This window comes from Sciurus carolinensis, chromosome 6 (genome assembly GCF_902686445.1).
Source record: "Sciurus carolinensis chromosome 6, mSciCar1.2, whole genome shotgun sequence".
Lineage (NCBI taxonomy): Eukaryota > Metazoa > Chordata > Mammalia > Rodentia > Sciuridae > Sciurus > Sciurus carolinensis.
In genome coordinates this window covers 100,960,760-100,977,889 of record NC_062218.1, presented here as the reverse complement: position 1 = coordinate 100,977,889, position 17,130 = coordinate 100,960,760, and the positions used below count along the sequence as shown (strand labels likewise).

Here is a 17,130-nt window from a genome sequence, read left to right as displayed (position 1 = left end):
TCATTGATGTGTTTTTCATTCCTATTTTTGTGCTTGGCGTGTGTTTTACTTTTGTAGTGATCTTAGTTCTCAGTAGACACATTTCAAGTGCTCCAGAGTCCCACGTGCTCCTGGCTTCCACAGTGAGTAGCACAGGTCGAGACTCTGACTGGAGGCTCAGCTGTGCCCAGGCGCCTTCTTGCCTTCACATGTCAAACCACATGGGCCCATTTTACTTCAACGTCCTTCAGTATTTGGATCCATTTCAACTCTTTTATCAACACACATACCTATTCATGTGCCCTGCTGTGGCGAGCCGCCTCGCCACCATGATAAGATGGCGCTGGTTTCCTGAAGTGCTTTCTAGGTAAACAAGCCCATATTTGGTTGAGCCAACTGTTGCAAATGGGAGCACCTATGAACATAGGCCAAGTGGCAGGAGTAGATTGGCTATTGCAAGAGTATAAAAGTGTATGAATTCGGCTCAAGAAGGAGGAAGAAGAAAAACCATGGTTTTATAATAATAAGGTCCTTATTAAATTGCTGAAGGAAAATTCCTGTATCGTGCTTTCTTGCGGGCGAGGGACACGACACCCTGCAATCTGTCCTTGGAACATTACAACTTATTTTAAAGTGAGGTCTATAGCTTTATAGAATTTGTCGAACAGTAGAACACCTCATCTGGTGGCCAGACTGTGTTGACTGCTATCTTTTAGTGCCGATAGCTTTTCCAGAGGCTGTTTTCCAACACAGCCTGTGTTTGTACATGCACAACAGAGATCTTCCATCCTCTCCGATGCTAATGGCTGATGCATGCGTCAGTCCCACTGTTGGGCTCTGTGATTTATCTCACAACATCAGCAGTGTTCACTGCCATTTGGGATTCTGCCTTTCCATCAACCCCTGTTAATATTTCTCTCTGCAGTTCCTAATACCTGTCCTCAGTGAATGTCTTTGGTCACTTAGGATCCACGTTTCTCCATTCAAATTTTATAATTATAAAAAAAATCAAGATACACTGAAATACTAATAAGGTCACCTTATACTAGGAAAAAGTAGTAATGAGAACTAACCCTTATGAAATGCTTCCTATGAGCTACACACTATGCTCAGCACTGGACATGGATTATCTTATTTCTTTCTCCTAATAGGCCTGTTAAGTAGGTGCTGTGATGGTGGCCAAGTTAGAGTGGAGCTAAGGAGGCACAGAGTTTAAGTAACTTGCCCAAGGCTACCCCACTAGCAATTGACAGAGCTGGGAGTCCTCTGGAGATGTTTGATGACTGAGTTGATCTCCTAACTTCTACACTTGATTTTTAGGAAAGATGATTTGTTCTTGTTTCTCGACTTGTAAGGACATGGTTCCACAGTTCACATAACCACAGCCCTGATCTTGATGGGAAAGAAAAGAAAACACATGCTCATATATTCTTAGTATCCTAGGAACTGCCTCTGAAGCATAGTGCCAGGGCTCTTGCCTTGAACAGGAGGCTGAACCCCCATCAGGAGCTCAAACCAAGGGGTCACTTCAGAACCCATCAGAACCCAGGGCTGGCAGAGCGAGGGGCTGAAGTGGGAGCAGGGACGTGGAAACTGGAGGTCATTCCTTCAGGGAGACAGGCCTCAGAGCAGGAGAGAGTGGAGGCAGGGCTCTAAGGAGGGGTTGTTCTTTCACCTGGTAATTTTGTCTTGATAAAGACTTGAGCATGGCGGTAATGCTGATGTGGAGAAAATTAGGAGCTGATGATAGGGAAGAGTATGGGGAGAGGGCAGATGCTGAACCAGCTGGGGCCTGAGGGATCGGGACGGGGGATATTTGAAGCCGTGTTGGATTATAAAGCCCCAGAGTCAAGGGGGTAGGGAAATTGTTTATGGTCAGAAACATTTCTCTACCACCAGGTGTAACTTTCTATGGTTTTTAGTGAAGAAATATAAAATACATGAAATCAGAACATATGTCCTAAGGCAGCACCACATGTAGGTGACATGGTTTGATGCAAGGGACACTAAGTCTACCTCCATCTAAAACTTCGTGCCTCTGATATTCCACCACTTGGTATACCTTCCTAAAGAGTGCCATTAAAATACAAAAAGGTCAGAACTGTCTTGGCCGAAAGGTAGAAACAGCCCAAGTGGCCGCCAGCAGATGAATGGGCAAGCACAGGTGGTATATCCAGGCGACTTATTTTGGGGATTATAAAGGAAGGACATTCTGACCCATGCTACGAGATGGATGAACCTTGAAGACACTAAGATAAGTGAAATAAGCCAGGCACAGAAGGACAGATAGTGCATGATCCCATTATCAGAGGTCCTTAGAGGAATCAAATTCATGACGACAGAAGCAGGCTGGTGCTTGCCAGACACAGAGGGCACTGGGGACTGAGGAGTGAGCTTCAGTTTGGGTTGATCAAAGAGTCCCAGGGACCAGGGTAGGGGTGGTTGCACAACCATGTGGATGTACTTTCTGCCACTGAGCTGTACATTTTTAAGTGCTGAAAACTATAACTTTTGTATTATGTATATGTCACCATAATTAAACCAACCAACCACCAAAAAATTGAGTGATTTAAAGGGGCCCCTTGATCACTCCTCCCCCATTTCTACTCTGCCCAGTTCTGCTTTTCTGTCAAGGGTGCTCCACTCAGAGCAGGACCTCAAGGAGCTGGGACCCGCAGGGCTGGAGACCAGAGGATCCGCAGGTTAGTACCTCACAGAGCTCTGGGTGAGCCTTAGGGAAGGCTGGGTCCTGGGCTCCGTCCATGAACCGAGGTGGGTATCCAGCTGCAGAAGGAGACCCTGAAAACCCAGACACCTGGGCGAGCTGGCCCCTGTCGGTCAACCCCTGGGCCTGCTGGGAAGCCTCCTCCAGGACGTCCCAGCTCCTCTGTTGTGCAGGGCGGGTGTGAGGGGCCAAGGCCGCCTGTGCTTTCCTTAGTTCTGCCGGAACCTCCTCCTCGTCCAGCCCTTAGGGAAGGAAGCCATTTTGGTTGCGGCAAGCAGCGTTTCAACCAGGTCTCACTAACGGGAGGGATGGAATTGTTATACTAGGATGGGAAAACGCAGGAAGGAATAAATTACATTTTCATGCTTCTCCAGCTTGAGTCCCAAGCTGAACAGATGCTATTTTTATCAAATACATTCTATTCCGTGACATGCTTTGCCAACTTTCTATTATTAGACAAATCAGGGAAAGTCTGAGTTTGGTTTCTCTCCCTCCCAGTTTTGCAGGAAGGGTGGTGGTTTGGGAGAAGACCCTCTCCTATCAATAGAAGGTAAGAACGACAGGAAAACGACAGCCACCTGAAAACTCACCTTGTTGCCAAAGCCTCCTGGAAAGGAGTTCTGCCTCTGAAATGACATCCAGTCCTGGCCTCACCCACCCAGATGGCATAGCTGTGGGACAGGAAAGAATATGTATTTTGGAGTGTTTACAGCATCGTCTCCCCACCCCATTTCCTGTGAAGGAGGATTTCGTCTTGGCCAGCCAAGTGCTGGAGTATTTCTTGTGCAGAATATGGGAACACGTGGGAAGGACTTCTGAATCCTGCAGTTCTGTGGGTGGGAGGGCTTGAGGGAGCCCACCTAAGAAAAGGCAGGGAGTTACCTCCTAAAGTAAGCAGAATAGATCAGAAGGTGAGAGGGTGGGGAGAGAGGCCAGAGCCAGGGACGAATTGACTTGGGGAGAATTCAAGAGCTACACTGAGGGAAGTTGGAGTAGCTGTGGGGCTGTCAAGGGAAGGATTTGGGAAAGAGACAAGAGAGGACTTTCCAGAAATGTGTTGGTGTTGTGAATGGAATACACCCCTTTCCCTTTGGCATTTTTAAGAGATTTCAGTAAAGACGTGAATTGGCTTTAAAACTATATTTTATATGCGGAGCTGCTGTTTATTCAAGGCAGTGCAAGCTGCCAGGAGGCTAGAATTTGATAGAAGGGAGTTCTACCTTCACCCACTTCTATCAGCAGACTGTGGTCTAGATATTTTAAACTGGTGTCCTGGGCTAAGTATGAACCCCTGGGTGTGGGTGTATTGTTTGTCTAGGTGAGAGTTAATTTTTTTTTTTAACACTTATTGAAAATCAGGATTTCACGTTTCAAAAGTCCAAGTCTGCATTTCCTTTCCTACTGCTCTTGGAAAACCCGGCAATACGAGGCCCTCATTTCCACAAGGCAAGTGCTGGCTCATGCTCTCTAGTTTAACTCCCCACACCTACCATTCCTATAAGGTGTGCATTTCCATGTACACCTGGCTCATGTTCAGCATTTATATTTCTGACCATCTGGTAATGGCAGACTAGATCATCTGGTCCTGCTCTCCAGGTGAGGACGATTAGAAAAACAGGGGGAAAAAAAATCTGTTGGAAACCATCAAAGTTAAAAAGATAATGAAGAATCACAAAACCAGGTTCTGGGGAAAGTTTGGTATTTACCCAGGCAAGTCCTCGTTTCCCCTGGACATTTGCTGCTTGAAGAAGCAGAGAGGTTAAGCAGCACTAGGGCGGTGTGACCAGCCGATGGGGAAAAAGTTAGAGTCCAGTGCCCACCAAACGAGGGGGAGGATCTGTAACCCCCCGTTTTAGGCAAGGATGATGAGAGATTGTGTCTCAGGACTGATAAATTGGAAGTAGATGGAATTTTGCAGAGAACTTCAGTCAAGCTGCAATGAATTGAATTCTTCAAATTAGAGGAAGGTGATCCCATATCTTTAGTATCCCTGGGTACCTCACAGAATCAAATTTAAATACTCTCTGGAGGAATATGATAACATCCTATAACATCATAATAAGTCTCACATTACTTCTACCAACAATTTTTCACATATAATTTTAGCACACGTGAAAATAACCAGGCCCATATGGAAATAAGACATGAAAGAGATTCAGTAGCAGTAATTACAATAGAAACAATCCCAGAAACAACTTTAAAATAACTATGTTTGCTCAGGGTAATGAGATAAAAGGCAATATTTAAACAATTGGCAGATAGCTATTAACTTAAAGAGGATGAAAATTTGAAAAATAACTGAACAGAAATTTAGAACTGAAAAATACACTGACAAAAGTAAAAAGCTCAGTGGATGGGTTTAACAGAAGACCAGAGAGCACTGAAGAGAAACTATCAGCTGGGAAGTAGGTTAGATGAACATGGGGCTGAAACATGGAGAGGTAATGGGATGGAAGATGCTGCAGAGAGAATAAGAGCTATGGAAGATAAAGAGAAAGCAAGTTCTAGAAGGAGATGAGAGGCAATGGGGGTATGGCAATATCTGAAGAGAAATTGGTTGAGAAATTGTCAATATAAATTCAAGACATTAAACCAGATTCCAGAAGTCATAGGAGTTGCAAGTGGGATAGATTTTTAAGAAGCCACATCTAGGTGTATATGACAGTAAAATAGATGAAACCAGAGATAAGGAGGAAAATGTTACAGGCAGCCACCACTACTTGAAGAAATGTAATAGACTGTTGTCTTCTTGTCAGAAACAATGGAAGTAGAAATTAGTGAAATTTTAAATATTTTTCATACGCCAAAAGAGAATTCCTATCTACCTAGAATTCTGTGCCCAGTGAAAGTAGCTTCTAATAATAAAAGGGAAATTAACATATTTTCAGGATTTTTTTTTTTTTTTTACCAGTAGCAAATGCTAAAGATGTTCTTTAAAAAAAAAAGGAAAGTGATTTAAGATGATAGGTTATGGATGTAGGAAGAAGTAAAATGAGGGTTAATTTGAGGAGACCCCAAACAACATAACCACGTCTGCTTGGGGTTAAAAAAAATTAAAACACATAAAAGGTACATTTGAATCAGGAGCCAGGGCAAATAGAATGAAAATGCTCTAAGGTTCTTTTATTATTATTATTGTTGTTGTTGTTGTTATTTGTGGTGCTGGGGATCAAACCCAGGTCCTTGTACCTGCTTGGGCAAGAGCTTCATCTCTGAGCTGCATTCCCAGACCCCTTGTATTATTATAGAAGGTAAAAGTACAAATAAACATTAGACATTGATAATCAACGACAACTATTGTGATCTCTAGTATTCTAAAAGAATACTAGAAAGTTATATCAATTCCCACACAATAGAGGTAAAAATAAGATATTCAACTACTACCCTCCAAAAGCAGATTTAAAAAAAAAAAAAAAAGGCGGATAAAAAGAGCATCCAACATGTGGGACAAATGAAAATGATAAGATAGTAGATTTAAATCCAAGTAGATATATTAAATGTAAGTAAACTAAATACTTTGATTCAAAGTCAAAGATTATCAAACTGTATAAAAATCTAGATACTGTTTGTAAGTTACACATCTAGCCGGGCAGAGTGGCACCTACTGTAGTCCTAGCTACTCAGGAGACTGAGGCAGGAGGATAGTAAGTTTGAGATCAGCTAGCCTGGGCAACTTAGCGGGACTCTGTCTCAAAATAAAATTTTAAATAGGGACTGGGATGTAGCTCAGAGGCAAAACACCCTTGTGTTCAATCCCCAGTACCACCAAAAAAAAAAAAAAAAAAAAGAGGAGGCAGAAAGTATAAGAAAAAACATATCTAAAATATTAGTATTAAAAGGTTGAACTGAGTGTAAAATGTAAATATTAAAAGTTATATTAATATTAATAATATCTATGTTGATATCAGACAAAGCAGATTGAGGCAAGAAGCATTACTATAGCTGAAAAATGCATGAAGATAAAAAGTTTTATTCACGAGGAAAATACAGCAACTATAAAACTTGTACACATCTTCTAATGTGGTTTCAAAAATATAAAACTAACATTGCCAAAAATCTTAAGGAGGCAGTAGATAAATGAGTAAGGATATTGATTATTTGAACAAGATTAACAAACTTGACTTAGTGGACACACTGTTGTACCTATATAATTCATGTTCCCCAAATATTTATGATACCATACTTTCCAAGAAAATAGTAGCATTAAAATTCCTCACCTCGTTTTATGTTAGGTATAGCCACGTTACTTTGGTCAACGAAATGTGAGTAGTGTAACTTCCAGTGTGTTCATAAACAGGTCTCTCATTTTCCATCTTGAAAGCAGAGATCTGGAATTCCTTGGATCCAGGTCCTTGGGTGAGGAGCCTGGTTTCCCAACCAATCAGCAAATGGACATGTCAATGTTGGTTAGAGAGACATAAATCTTTGTTATTTTAAGTCACTCAGATTTGGGAATTACTTATAGCTACAGGATGACCTCTTCTATCTTGACTAATACAGGTAGACAAAAAGAAGAACTGTTTCCCAGGCAGAGAGGTAAACTTGTTTTAAAAGAGTGTGACATGCTGAAATTCTGGTGAGTTCACTATGACTTAAGTTCCAGGGAGGCAAGAATAGGAATAGGGACTAAAACTGAGGGCATACCCAGGAAGAGCTCATGAAGACTGGCTATGGGTATGTTTTGAAAAGCCTTGGACTTAATAATGAGCAATGGATGTTATAGAAGAAGTTGAAAACTCAAGAAGGTGGTGACTGTTTGGTGGTAGTAATGGAGAGGATAAATTGGGGTAGAATCTAATCAGCATGGAGGAAGGAATTAGGTAAAGAGCTGCTACCAATAGCATGCCATTGTATCATAAATGTATAATTATTCATTTGTTGATTTGTTTCCACAATTCCAAACATGCTTTGGTGCCATCCTGGTGAGTAATCTCTATACGTTTTAGTATCTTCCTTCCTGAGACAAGAAGACCAGTTTTGCCATCATTCCAAGGAGGAGAACTTTAGGCAAGGGAACAGAGGAACACAACCAAGAGTGCTAGTTGAGGACACAATTTTGGTTAGAGGCTGCTTGGTGTGTCTCAGTTACACTCCAAATGGTGCCTTGAACATAGAAGACTCCCAATTAGTGTCTGTCCGATGACTGAACAAACCGGCGAATGAATTCTCCACCCCTCTACAAACTCGCCCTCATCTCTAACAGGATTTCTCATCCCCAGCATTATTGATTTTTAGTGCCAAATAATTCTTTGAGCGGGGACAGGGGAGGCAGGCGTCCTGTGCATTGTAGAATGTTAAGTAACCTCTCTGGCTTCACTTACTAAATGCTACTGGCACAATTCCAGTTACTACAAGTAAAAATGTCTCCAGAAATTGTCAAAGATCTCCTGGGGGAAAATCACTTCGGTTGAGGACTGATTTAGTCAACTTTTTCTAACTATGACCAAAATACCCAGCAAGAACAACTTAGAGGAGGGGAAGTTTATTTGGGGCTCAAGGCTTCAGAGGTTTCAGTCCACAGATGGTCAACTCCATTGCTCTGGACCCAAGGTGAGGCAGCATACCATGGGGGGAGGGCCCAGCAGGGAACACTGCTCAGCTTGTGACAGGGTCAGGAAGCAGCTGGGTGTAGGGAATGGATCACAGGGAAGACCAACCCTGCAGGGGCATGCCTCCAACCAGGCCCCACCTGCCTACAGTTACCACCCGGTTAACCATTCAAACTAAGATGGACTGATTAGGTTACAGTCCTTGTGATCTAATCTTTTCACCTCTGACTATTCTTGCATTGACAGGAGATTTGGGGTCACCTCCTATCCAAACCATAACGAGGACCACTGATTTATAAAATGGAATGACTTTGGAGAAGGTCAATTTCCTTTCTGAAAGCAACTAATTCTAGAAAGATGGATCCTTCTTCCCTCCAACCTCCCCATGATAAAATGGTTTTTCTTCCCGGGTTTCTGTCTTTTTGTAAAGACTCTTGGATACCTTACTTTTGGTCTAGATTTCATTTCTCTAGGGCCACCTTCCCTGACTTCACCCTGCATCAGAAAGGTCCCCATTGTACATTGTCGATGCCCATTATGTATTTCCCAATCATCAAATATGCTTCCTTGGTGGTGTTAATCGAAGACCAATTTTTGGCCAGGTGTGGAGGCACACACCTGTAATCCCAGCTGCATGAGATGCTGAGGTAGGAAGATCACAGAATTGATACTGGTCTGGTCAACTTAGAGAGACCCTGTCTCAAAATAGAAAAAAAAAGGTTGTGGGGACTGGAGATGTAGCTCAGTGGTACAATGCTTCTGGGTTCAATTCCCAGTACTTAAAAAAAAAAAAAATGTATTCTTATGTTTATTTGAGTGATTACTAAATCAATCTATTTCTAACTCTCAAAGAATTTGGCATGTAACTTGTTAGTTTTTTTTTTTTTTTTTTTCTCGTGTGGGGTGGGGGACTGGGGATTGAACTCAGAGGCACTCAACCACTGAGTCACATCCCCAGCCCTGTTTTGTATTTTATGTAGAGACAGGGACTCACTGAGTTGCTTAGGCCTCACCATTGCTGAGGCTGGCTTTGAGTTCGTGATCCTCCTGCCTCAGCCTCCCAAGCTGGTGGGATTCAGGTGTGCGCTACCATGCTCGGTGTAATTTGTTAGTTTTTGCTCATAATTATTATATCTGGTGTCCCAAACAAGGCTCAATACGTAGTAGGAACTTAGTGGGTGTTGACTAGATGAATTGGATGACAACCAATGTGAGTCAGCAGTAATCAACCCTAGGAAAGAGCAACCTTCATGATTTTTTTTCCCCCTTTGGCACTGGGGATTGAACCCAGGGAGTACTTAGCCACTGAACCACAACCCCAGTCCTTTTTTTATTTTGAGAGGATCTCTCTAATTTGCTCAGGGTTTCCATAAGTTGCTGAGGCTGGCTCTGAACTCGCCATCCTTCCTCAGCCTCCCAGGCTGCTGGGATTACAGTTGTGCGCTACCGCACCTGGCCAACCTCTTGTGCCTTCTAAACCAGTTTTGAAAAGCAATGTATACACCTTTCAAACTTGATACGTTAATTTTCACATTAAGTTTATGTACTTTGAAGGTTATTACTTCCAGCATATTTTAACTATTAGAATTTTAAAATTAAACTATGACATCATTCTTGAGGTGCACCTATTATTCTGTTATTATTATTCTAATATTCTCTTTGATTAGCTCCATGATTATATCCTCTGACATTCAAAGTATGGAAGACAAAGTTGTCAAATGCCTAATGAATCATTAAAGGAAGTTGAATTAAACCACCAAAGGAAGCTTCTAGTTTGGGAACCTGGAGAATTTTACCTGGGGAAAAGTCACCTTATTAATATTTGCAGAACAACCAGGATGCCTTCCTTTTATACACTAGGGGAAGAATTATTATGAACACAGACATGTTCCAAGGCAAACCAGTTTTAGGAAGGAGTATTTATAGAAATGACAACTTGAAAATTGATCCTCTAAAAAATCATTCTTGTTAAGGCTCCAAGACCACTATCCTATTGTAATGCAACATATCAGCCTGCAGAGGGCAGTGTTGGACAAGCTATTGGGCTCCATGGCTGGCTGTCCCTCAGGACTGCAAAAATGGCAATTCTGCTTGTATTCAGTGGGGGCCCAGTCCAGGCCTCTCTAGTGTGCATGTTTGCACAGTGAATTATTCATAGGCAATGCCTCCAACAAGAATGGAGGCTTGAGATCCTCCATTCTATACCTAAAATCCAGGCTGGAGACTGTAAAAACCTTAATCTCTTTTTCCCTGTTAGAATTGAATTTGGTAAAGAAATCAAGAATGATAATTAGGGGTCTGAGTCAAGCATAAGGTTTTTGTTTTTGATCTTATAAAATGAAAGTAGCAGTGAAATTCAACATTTATAAGAAACAGCAGAGCAAAGTGATGAAGAGGTCCCAACCGTAGTCAGACAGCCTAGAGCTTGGGCCTCACTATAGGCTTTCCAAAGGTTAAGTTCAGGACCATTCCAGACCTCAGCTGCCCTGGCTGTCAGATAGGAACAATGCCACCTTCCTAGTAGGTTGTTATGAGAATTAGAGACCAGACAGGAAAGGTGCTCAGCATGTGAACGGCATTTCGCACGAGCTCAGTAACTACAGTGATGGTAATAAAGGTGATGATATGGAATTGGCACTTGGTCAGGCATGCCTGTTTCAGTTCTCCTTTTGGGTCCAAAGAGGAAGAATCAGAGGTGGAAAATCACGCTATTTCAATGTGGTAAGTTTTACAAGCCTAGAAGTTAGAAGCAGAAACAACCAGGCGAGGAAAGCAGAACTGTACATTCCATGCAAAGCCCAGCACCTCCTGCAACATGGCTTACACGTGCCCTCCAGGGTTGGGGGGGTCTTGCCCCGTTATTGATGAGAAGGTCTCTGTGACTCAAATAGTGTGTATGATTGCATGACATGATCATCAGCCCAGAAACACCCACCTGCCTCAGGCATAGAAGTAATGATTTTTTCCATTACGTTTATCCTCTCTGAAACCTCCAAGGGTAGCAATCAACTAGTTGGAAAAAGAATTGGTTAAGTTGCACAAATTGCTTGCAGCAAGACCCTCACTCCCCTGCTGCACATGGGGAAAAGGAACAGGGACTGGTTCAGAGAGGGGCATAGAGACGACTTGGATGAGATACTGTCCTTGCACCTGGCAGCTGTCCAGCCCCCAAATAGCTTGTGTGTCCAGTCCAAAAAATAAGATCACATGAGAGGGAGAGAAAGAAGTTCTCCAGTGCTTGTCCCTGGGTTTCCCGTGGGCACACCAGCTTAGCTGAGTGAGGGTGCTGAGGACACACTGCCCCCCTCCCCAGGCCCGAAAGCCAGGAGGCCAACCTGCTGTCAGGGAGGGTGCCTGGTGTGTGTCACTGAGCCCTTCTTCCTGGAGCTCCAGCTTCAACCAGAAAGGGAGCAAAGAGAGTTAGGACCAGCGAATCCAATAGCCTCCAGGGGGATAAGGGCATCGCCTCCTTTCTTGAAAGACACTCCCTTCTGATGGCGATGGGAACTCCCTTCCTCCTGCAGCGGCCTGCCTGCTGTACAGTGTGAATGTTGCAGCAGCCAGGGCTCCAGAAAGACAGCGCCCCAGAGCCCAGGCAAAGAGGTGAGTGCATGTGTTTCTGCAGGGCTGGGATTGCTACAGACTGTCACCTGGCTTCAGGCTCTCGCTCAGCATGGACGCTCTTCCCCACCCCCCACGCCTCCCTCCTCCCTTCCTGGGTCTGGGTCTGTGGCAGGCTTGAGACTATGTGATGAGGCTGCTGTAAAAGATTCCTGTACTCCCTTCTCTCCTTCAGAGGCCAATTGACTCCCAGACAGAACTAGGCAGGTCTAGTTATTAGCGGGAGAGCAGGAAGTGATTCCTACCAAGCGAATTATCTTTGCTGAGATCCAAGAAGATGTGTACCAGGAAATCATTAGACAAACCCCATTACAGTAGAGTTAATGCTTCATTTTTAAAAGCACTGCATGAAATAGGAAATAAGAGGATGCCAGCTGATTCTTTGTTATTAGGCAAAAAGGAAAAATCAAAAATGGGATCTGCAGCGCTTCCCCTCCCATCTCCTCCTGCCTTCTTAGAGCCCTGCAAAACACTTAACAGATCCAAGAACTCGTTACTCTGGTTGAGAACAAGTGGAATAAAATCAAAGATCTGGGGAGAATGGCTCTGTAACCAGAGTCAAGGGACAAAGACGTGGAACCAATGTGGAGTTTGGTCTCCCCTCGTAATGTTTCTGCACACCCAAGAGCATCAAATGCCTATTTAGGGATGTGTACGGAGGCCACTATCCTGTGCACACGTGGACAGGACGCAGACTGTGCCTGGGCTGTGGACTACAAATATCCATGCTGAGAAGTCTGAGGGGAATAAGGTAATTACTAGTGTAAGTCTGGATTCTTGAAGTGACCATACACTGAAATTCAGTTGGAAGGGTCTTGGGCAGAAAGAGAAAGATTTTTTTTTTTTTTCTCTTACGTAATTGAAAAGCCAGGGTTGGAAATAGAAGGTCTAGGTGTGCAGACAGTAGCATCCTGAATCTGCTTCTCTCATCTCTGGGCCTTGCAACCACCATGTCATTCTGCTTCCAGGAAGCCTTGCTTTGTGGTGGCAACATGACTGCCTTGGCTCAGGCGGACACCCTCCTTGAAGGGCCACTCTGCAAGAAAAAATGCTCCTCATTCCCACGGGTCCTACCTAAAGTCCCAGGTTGTTTCTCATGAAGCCAGTGTGGGGACTGTACTCTGGGGACTGTGGTCATCCCCATCCAAAACCGCAGGCAGTCCCAGGAGGAGGGGTGGGGGTAGAGCAGGTGGTCCAAGTCAGTGGTGGTCACTGTGTTGCTCTTTTTGCAATGGTCTAGATTGAGTCAAGTTTCCTCCTCCCTCTTACATTCCACAAAAATGCATTTTTAACAGGTTTCATAGGAAGGATCATTATTAGTGGGACAGGTGATGAAAAGACCCCCTCAGACTGGGAAAGCCACTGACACCAGGCTCGCCTAGCTCAGTCTCTAGCCACCCAGCATCCCCCAACCTGCCTGGCCGCCAGGCTGCCTGTGCGCTCCTGGGTCTCCTTCCCCCTCACCCGTCCTTGCTCAGGCCTGTCTCCCCTGTGCTGTGAACTCCTCTTGCCTTGCAAGGACCAGCCTCAGTGCTGCTTCCCTCTGGGCCCTTGTCCGGCTCTTCCTCAATCTTCTGCTCTCTCCCCTCTTTGAACCTGAATTGGGTGTCAGGGCTCTTGTTTACTGTGTACATGTTCTTCAAGAACTTCTTGTTCTGTTTCTTTCCCAACTTGAATTTCACATTCATGGGGGGAAATTAAGTTTTGTCTCTAGTCCTGTCTGGTAGTCAACAAAGAGAAGGTACCCAATTAAGAGAGTCCAGTTAATTGACCAATAGAGAATGAGCCTCCCTAAATAGTTAGGAAGGATGGCTCTTAATTCTGACTTTAAAAGTAGTACCATGATCGCGGACATTGATTGAGTTCAGAATGTATGTGGGAGCCCTAGAGGCAGCATCTCAGGTACTCCTTCCAGCAGCCGTACCAGGCCTGTCCTGTTATTAACCCGTTTAGCAGATAGGGAAACTGAGTCTCAATTAAGTCACTGTCCTGGATCATATAGCTGGGAAGTGGTGATACTGGGAGTAGAACGCAGGGACGTCTGCCATCTCCTTTCCATTCCATTCATCATTGACATGCTTATCAGCCAAATTTTGTGCTGCTTGATTTTAAAGAGAAGTGGGCTGCGGTGATTAGTCAGATGGCCTGAGGAAGCTCAGGCATTTCAGACCCTTCTTCTGCCACCTGCCCTTCCAGTGCCTCTATGGGGGGAGGTTTTATTAGATTCTGCCCAGGTGAGTGTGCACACCCCTTCCCCAGAGCCAACGAAGGGTCAAGGGGTCAGGGACTTCAAAAAGGAGGTGCCTCTGGAGCTCTGTAGAGAGCGAGGTGCTTTTTAATTAAAGAGTGGAGAACGCTGACTGGAGCAGGCTTTAGAATGGAAACTTGCGACTCTGGCCAACAGTTACCAGGCAAGGATTGACCTTTCTCCTGCCCCTGACAAGGGTGACCAAGCTGAGGGCTCTTCCTCAGGGTCGGCTGACAGGATTTGGAAGACAACCAAATTTTGATCTCAAAATCTTGAGAAAAAGTGAATGTGTCTTATACCCTCTGTGCCCTTATATCACAAGCCCCAGGCCCCTGGGCTGTGCCCGCAGAACCCTGGTCTGAGCGCGTGCTGTTCATTTGCACAAGCCTGTTCACGTGAGTTAGTGTCTTCGAAGGAGCAGATCCTATTTGACTTACGTCATTTCACATGAATCCTGTGAGAGGGCCAAAGAACTGGTGTTCTCACCTGCCTTCTATTGATGGACCAGCTGAGGCACAGTGAGGCTAAGCTTGTCCTGAGGCTATACCCAAGGTCCCAGACTGGGAATGGACATTTTCTAAGATCTTTAGGACCCAGGCCTGCTGGCTTCTCCATGAGGTTAAGATAGGGGATAAGTAAATAAATAAACACATATGCACATATGTGTATTTGTATTACATGATATATTATATATGTCATAAATGCCATACATCATATAGTATGTACAATATACACACTTGTACGTTATGTATTACATACTAGTACATCATGTATATATGTATATCTATTATGCCTACATATATGTATGTGAATGATATATATATTAAGTACATACATATATATATGTATGTATATATAATCCTTAAGAGAACACTTCCAGACCTAACAGAAATGAGAACATGTTCACATGAAGACTTACACGTGAACATTCGCAGGAGATTTTGTGTGTGTATGGTACTGGGATTGAACCCAGAGACACTCTACCACTGAACTACATTCCCAGTCTTTTTTCTTATTTTTTATTTTGAGACAGCATCTCTCCATGTTTCCCAGGCTAACCTTGAACTTGGATCCTCCTGTCTCAGCTTCCAGAATGGCTAGAATTACAGGTGTGGACCAGTGTGCCCAGGGATAGCAGCATTATTGAAAATAGCCAGACAGGGAACAATGCAAGTGTACACCAGCTGATGAGTGGGCCAATAAAATGTAGTGCACCCATACAACAAGATATTAGCAATGAAGAGGAAAGAAATTTTGACACATGCTACAACACAGATGAAACTTGAAGACATTATGCTAAGGGAAAAAGTCAATATTGTATGGTTCTATTTATATGAAATAGTTAGAACAGGAAAATCTATAAAAAGTAGTTTAGTAGTTTGCCTGGATCTGACAGGAAGGAGGAATGGGGAGTGACTGTTCATGGGTTTGGGGGTTCTTTTTGGGCAACAAAAATGTTCTGAAATGATAGTGGTGATGGTTACCTAGCTTTATGAAAATACCCAAACCACTTAATCGTCCACTTTAAATGGGTGAAAAAGATATATTATAACTCAATATAGGTGTTACGAAAAATTGCAAACCAAGCTGGGCACGGTAGCACATGCCTGCAATCTCAGCGATTTGGAAGGCTGAGTTAGGAGGATCCCAATTTGAGGCCAGCCTCTGCAATTTAGGAAGGGATAGGGATGGAGCTCAGTGGTAAGCACCTCTGGGTTCAATCCCCAGTAACAACAACAACGACAATCCCAAACCACTGCTAGTGGAATCCTTCATCCTTCGCTGAAGGATGTCATCCTACCCTGTCTGCTCTGATAAGCTCGTCTCGCTCCATAGAGCGTGGCCACAGACCATTCACAAAATTCCAGTGGAAAGATGACAGATGGAACAGGCCGGATCCATAGATGTCTCCCTGGCGTCTGAATCAGGAAGACTCCCACTCCCTTTCTGTACAGGTCATTATAAATTTTATGGAATCAATCTCATTCTATTTTCACTTCTGGATTTCAAATCATGCTTCAGAAAGTACTCCCCATTCTAAGGTGATAAATCTCGTAAATGTTTTCTTCTAAGCTTAGTCTTTTCTTATATTTAATCCTCTGATTAAATTAGGGATTTAAATAACAAACGGGATATGGACTGGTTTTGTTGGTTTTGCCAAAGAGCAAGCCAGTTATTAAGTCAGGAGTTGGGGCATCTTGCAACTTCCTGAAATTAAATATGAAAACGTGTGAGAGAGTATGTGGATGTGTGTACACGGGCGTGTGCAGCATGTGGACACACATTTATTTTCTTGGGGAATAGGGTTGTAGATCTTGTCAGATTTTCAAGGGTTTTTGTGACTTAGAAAAACCACTGAGTTTTGTCCATTTCATAACCCGCGCAGGGTCCAGGATAGAATGTTCCAGTGCGTCGAGGCTGGATCTGAAACCAGATTTGTAGTGCTGAGCCACTGCAGGGGAGGCCTGTGTGGCCCCTCCTGGGGAGGTCCTCTGTCACATCCCACATGAGCAGCACCACCTTTTGGGTTGACCACCTGCGGAGGCAGGGGACAAAAAGTGGCTCTTGCTGGCTCCCCTAGGGCCCATAAAACTTTAGAGTTTTAATCTCCAGCTGACAAATCCATGCAGCTGATAAACCATTTTATCTGCAAAACTCAGGGCCTTCCTGTCACAGAAAATGTTGCTACAAAGAAGGTGGCCCAGCCTTGTGGGCTGGCCTTGCATTTATGTAACAGATGCATAGGCAACACCCACCCTGTGCGGTGCATTGTCCAGATTGGTGCCTCTGCAAAGGCTGTTGCTGCACCAGCAGCTGGAGAACCTGTTAGAAAGGCAAATTCTAACACGGTGGATCCACCCCAGACCTACTGAATTAGAAACCTGGCAATCTCTATTTTAACAAACCTTCGAGGTGAGTCTAGTGCACATTCAAGTTTGTGAAACACTTGGTGTATGACAGCAAGGAGACAAAGTCCCACTCTCATGGAGTTTCAGTGTGCGTAGCAG

General features: G+C 43.9%; 1 protein-coding gene across 8 annotated transcripts in view; it reads left to right on the top strand.

Annotated features, from left to right (window-relative positions):
• The first annotated feature begins 11,494 nt into the window (after positions 1-11,494).
• Positions 11,495-17,130, top strand: part of Fgf1 (fibroblast growth factor 1) — a 94,275-nt gene continuing 88,639 nt past the window's right edge. For 5 of the 8 annotated variants that reach the window (XM_047556399.1, XM_047556393.1, XM_047556397.1 and 2 more), the window contains exon 1: positions 11,498-11,856. The gene's annotated coding sequence lies outside the window, so the exon portion shown is untranslated. Of the gene's footprint in view, positions 11,857-17,130 lie in introns of all 8 variants that reach the window. The other 3 variants (XM_047556401.1, XM_047556396.1, XM_047556392.1) reach the window with 3 other exon arrangements.